General features: G+C 46.1%; 1 pseudogene; it reads right to left on the bottom strand.

Annotated features, from left to right (window-relative positions):
* Positions 1 to 1,165: 1,165 nt before the first annotated feature.
* LOC147974923 (uncharacterized) lies at positions 1,166 to 5,457 on the bottom strand (annotated as a pseudogene).
* Between the last annotated feature and the right edge of the window lie 211 nt (positions 5,458 to 5,668).

Genomic DNA, 5,668 nt, shown 5'->3' with positions numbered 1-5,668 from the left:
GAAAATGTAGAGTCTTGAGCTTTTGAGCTTGAGCCAATCCTTTGTTCTTAGCACCTTGGAGGGGTTCCACATCCTCTTGTCCACTCCACTCCATTTTGGAACTTATCTGAAATATACTAAATAAAGACATTAGCCCAACAGGAAATATGTTGACATTAATTACCAAAACCACCCAGGGAGCACTTGTGCTTTCAATCTCCCCCTTTTTGGTAATTGATGACAACATACATCAAAGATTTAGATAAAGATATAGGGAATAGCAAGTAAAGCTTTGGAAGGACATGTAACATGCATAGGCTCCCCCTATATGTATGCATCCATGTAAGTATGGAATATGAGAGCATGTGAATGCATAGATATGACAGAGCAAACAATGAGTTACATGTATCTTGGCTATATGCATCAGAGAAAATGATGTGGATATAGGAATTGTAGCTTCATGTTCATATTCCTTCTTGTAAACAATATGTACATCAGCAAGAGATCATCATGCACATGAATGCGATGCGTATACTTACCTTGTGGTCTTGAGATGGCTTAGGAAGAGATGAACCTGAGTAAACAGGGTTAGATAATGCAGATACATCTACTAAACATAGCAAACGTCAAACCACAAGAGTACCAAGACTGGTGTGACATGTAGAGAATGAGCACTAGGTAATCCCATTGGATATAGACATGTCGCCAAGGATAAAGATATGCAATGAATTCAAGATTTCCTTCCCTTTGATGTCTTTCTCCCCCTGAATCTTATATTGCATAATGGGAGAAAATAGGGACAAGAAAATCAGAGCACAAACACATAATAAACTAACATGTCTTTCCCCTTTAAAGACATGTGACTTCTCTCCTCTTGAACACCAAGCATCCGGGGTCTCTCTCCGTTTGATATGATTAAGCATTCTCCCCCTTTAAAGTACTCTCCCCCTTTTGAAGGGAATAAGCTTTGATGTGATCTCTCTCTCCCCCTTTGACATCAATTTCCAAGAAGGGATCCTCTGGATTGTGAGTCAAAATAGGTTTGGTCGTTGAGACACAGAGCAAAGCAGCATATAGAGTGTGATGCTGGTAGAGGACAAGAATCATCGAGTGGAGCTGGATCAATTATGCAGGATGCAAATGACAAAGTGTCTTCTCAGCATTGAAATCGATAACACCGAGTAGTTTACTTCAGCGGCACCGAAATGGTTTGGTTAGACTGAAAGAGACAAATCAGTGTGTCCGAGTTCAACATAGAGAAAACAATTGTCATCTCAGCTCAGTAGGCAAATAAGATCTCACAAGGATTTGCAAGGAATTAGCTAAATGATTTGCAATGAATTGGATGTAGGGAATGCAGAACAAAACAAAGAAAAAAAGAAAAGAAATCTAGATGAAGGGAAACAAATATGCAAGAGATAAATGCAAGAATACAGAGAAACACTAGAGAACTTCATCTATAATTGATCGGCGACAAAGTCACCTATGTTAGAGTATATTGACTGAGGAGTCAAGTGAGAACACTTGATCGTAGGTCATACTCATCGTTTAAGCTCAAAATGGGGTTACCATTTTTCTTTTAAGCATTTGATGTATTCGCATCTTGTTGAGTTTCTTTGACCCATTACTTGGGGTAAAACTTCTCTCAGATGGAATAATATACTTTGGGTGGTGGTGTTGAACTTGATCATGTAGTTGAACTTGTGTGGGATGCTCAAGGTTGATGTAGCTCATCAAGGATTGGGAGCACCACTTGTAGTATGAGTTCATCTACCTAGATGGGTTAGTCTTGCAAGGAAGAGCACTTGTGTATCCAAATTAACAATCATGAATTTGATACCAAATGAAATTTGATATATAGAAATCACTACTAGAAAAAAGGCTGTTAGTGCGCACCTATTTTGGCTATTAATGGTGCACTATAGGTGCGCCACTATTATCACGCCACTACTAATAAATAGTAATGACGCACGCCTGGTGTGCCACTGTTAATCTACATAACAGTGGCGCACCACCCGGTGCGCCATTACTATCCCAGACACTAATGGCGCAGCTAAAGTGCGCCATTAGTAGGCCCAGAAGTGCGCCACTGCTGTTACTCCAAGGGGCCATGTGTACCTTGTGCTCTGGGTAACTAATGGCGCACTTTTAGATAATGCGCCACTGGTGTGTTTATTTCTGTGCACCACTAAAGTGCAATATGGTGCGCCACTACTATGAATATTAGGAATTTTATTTTGCTTTTCTGATATTTGCACAGGTTACAAAATACATTACAACACAGAATATAAACAACACAACATATAAACAACACATTTATCGAATACAATAGAAGATTAGTCTCCGAATACAATTCATCATATTAGTCTCCGAATTCAAAATACCGAACAAAGTTAGAACATTACAAGTCTTGATACCGCGAGTTGCGAGTTTGTCTTCACATTACAAGTCGATATCTAAAATACCATCACATAGAAGAGGGTTGCGGTCACGATCAGCATCATCGCGATGAAACTGATCTTCATCCGGTTCCTCCTCCGCTCCCTCCTCACTCCCGCTAGATAGCGCGCGTATCTAGCTTCCGCCTCCGCCCTAGTGGTGTACCCTTTGTAACTGTTACTGCTGAAACGGTGAACCGGTCTCTGACACTCCTCCCAGTCGTCGTAGACTCCGGTAACCTTACCCTTGTACATGACATACGACGACATCTCTATGCACTAGACAAACAAAAAGTTAGTAGAAATTCATAGATAATATTTAAGCAATATATAATTATGCAACAAAAGGATCGGAAGAGAAAAGCAACACATTAATAGCACGATTCATGGTCCTACTAATAAATAGCATCGATTACATATAAGTTGAACGACTGTCCGAACTAAAGAGACATACAAGTTTATTAAAGTTTAGTTACAACATGAGCTAATCGATATTTCAGAACTACATAGCATCAATACTTTCAACTTGACTCACGGACCGGAGCGTGGATGAAGCCGCCATCTTTCGTGATGGTCATGAAATCGTGATCGTTGTCAGCCTGCATTTGTAGCGCTGTTTCTATTTCACTGTTGGACGGTTGATATTTGAGGTAGAACTGCCCCGAGGTACGAAGGACATCTTGATAGATGATTTCCGCAAACTCCAACTGGATGCGAAAGAATTCTTGTCTGATGTCCTCGTCCTGGATTGTTGACAAGCGTGCGGCCCAATCTTTGAGATTATTTGGTACCAAAAGGTGATTATGGCCCCGTACGATCGCCCGCATGTGATGGAGGGCGTAGTAGGCATCCTTCTGACTGCCAGGCGGCTGCTTGATGCAGGGGAACGTCGTTACATGGGTGAACACGTGCTTGCCGTACCTACAAATTGGCCTCCTGAAGGTGCCTCCAGATTTGGCGTAGCCGGGGAGAGCATCATCAAGAACTTTCTTCATATTTGTGTAGTCTTTCTTCGACTGGCGGTCCGAGTCAAAATACGTGGCCATGGAATATTTCGGGCTTAAGAGGATGAGTGTGCAATGTGTGTCACTACACAAAACACGGAATGTTAGAAAAAAAGAACAATCGAAATCTAAGAAATCATATGTTACGGGGCGGTGAGGGGATGACTTACTCGGAAAAGTAAGGCACGAGGAAGTTATCCTTATCTGGGTTCGTCAGAATGACGCCTTCGAGGTATGAACTCGCGACTTGTCGGTCCCCAGCGCTGCCCAAGATCTTGGCACACATGTAGAAGGGGTCGACTATCACGATGTCCGGGGTCTTGTCTCTAATGATCCTCATCTCCATACTGAGCGAAAATAGCCGAATGAAGGTGTAGTGCAGCGGATGAAGGTTAAACATAGCAAAGATGTCATCAAACCGCAGGACGATCATACGCCCAATGGTGCTATCGACAAAGCCCTTGCCCTCTGGCACCTTGGCCACGAAAACGGGGTATGCCACATCATTCTCGGAGAGACGCCGCTTCTCCATAGAAAGAACACTGTCCTGCAGACTCCGCATAGCACCGGTTGCAGCATTGAGCAGATTAGTCGGTAGCATTGGCCTACCCGCCACATGCACCCTCCTTGAGATATCCTTAGATACTGGTGGCCCATCCTGAGCATGGATCGTACTCGGTGCCGGCTAGCTCGCACCCTTGTTATTTTTTCTTTTCCGTCCCTTCTGCTTCTTTTGCTGTAATGGGATCGAGTTCTGCTCAGAGACCACATTCTTGAGTGTGTTGGGGCTGATAATATTCTGCACCTCGGCTATTTGAGTCTTGGTGAAGGCGGCAGCTGGAGGCGTCTCCTGAGAACTGAATGCCAGATGACGCCTGTTGCAATTGGGTTTCTCTGCGGTACCAGCTAGATCACGATCGTCTTTTGCAAGGTTGGGTTCTTGAGAAGGAGGCCCCAAGAATTCGTCATCGTACCCATGTTCGTTGAAGTACTTATCGACGTTGGTAAATGTACCATCGTCATCATCCGGATCATGTGCCATATGCATGTCTGAATCAGCTGATGGCGGTAGCGTTGCGGCCATCTTGCCATGGCTTGGCGCCGGCACGATTGGCGGTGTTGTCTGTGGGGTGGTGTCCCCCGCCCCCGAATGAATCTGGCTCTTTGGCCAAAGCATGGACCAGCCTAAGAAGGCGCTGAGGGTCATCACATCATCTTCGTTGGCCCGAGGGGGCCGATACGAAGGTAACAAGTCGTCGCAGCCCCGCAGCACCCGAACCAGTTGAACCCTATACACGGTGGGTGGCATCGGATTACCGTGGAACACGGCGTTGCCCGGTTCAACGATTCTGGCCTTGGCGACATCGATCAATTCACCGTCCACGAAGTGTAGGAGAGTGCATGGAACGTTGGCGGCGCCCTGTGAAAACATGTAGGGCGTTAGGGATGCCCAGTCAAAGGCAAGGAGATGAATTCATTGGCCGCGGCTTAGTTACCGTGATGGTGTCGAGCTCGGCTAATGTCGAGGCACCACCAACGGTAGGCGTGCAAGTGACGGAGGGGCTGCTTGCTGTCGAGGTGCCGGCCGGCGTATTCTCCCCACACCCGGGTGCATTAAGCTCCAATGCCGGTGCCACCGCCGGAGACACCAATGCCGCCTCCACCGGAGACACCAATGCCGCCTCCGTCGGAGACACCAATGGCGCCGGCGCATTGTGCGAGTTGCTGCCCGTGAAGCTGGGAATCGGGGGCGGCCCCTGTTGGCCGCCCGCAATCCACCCCCACAGCCCCTCAAGCAAGGTAGGGATAATGGCGGTGATCGTCGCTCCCACTTGGTCTCACACTTGCTCTTCGACTATCTCAGGAATCCGCGCAACTTGTGCCTTGAGTTCTTGAACCTCGCGCTCCTGGCTTTCCGAGTTGGTATTTCACTCCTTTCGCCCATCAGTATAGTATTCCGACCATTTCGTGGACAAGCCTTTGCCGGCCACACGACCAGCTAACGACGGCTTACTGAGCTTATCCTTGTGTTTCATTACGTTCAACACCGTATTTAAAGTGGTGTCCCAAGGGCCAGACGAGGAGCTCTGAGACTACCCCGCGCTACTACTTTCAGTTTCCTACGGAAGGAACATGAACCATTTAGAAATTTGACTTCATTAATTAGAATGCAACCATATGGAGCTAATTACGCGGGGGTGTATTCCTTACCAGAACAAGCTTGAGCGCCTTGGTCTTCGGATCCGT

Source organism: Triticum urartu, chromosome 4A, assembly GCF_056163025.1.
Source record: "Triticum urartu cultivar PI428250 chromosome 4A, HENAU_Tu73, whole genome shotgun sequence".
Classification (NCBI taxonomy): Eukaryota; Viridiplantae; Streptophyta; class Magnoliopsida; order Poales; family Poaceae; genus Triticum; species Triticum urartu.
The sequence above is the reverse complement of the archived record's forward strand: the minus strand, read 5'-3'. Positions and strand labels throughout refer to the sequence as shown.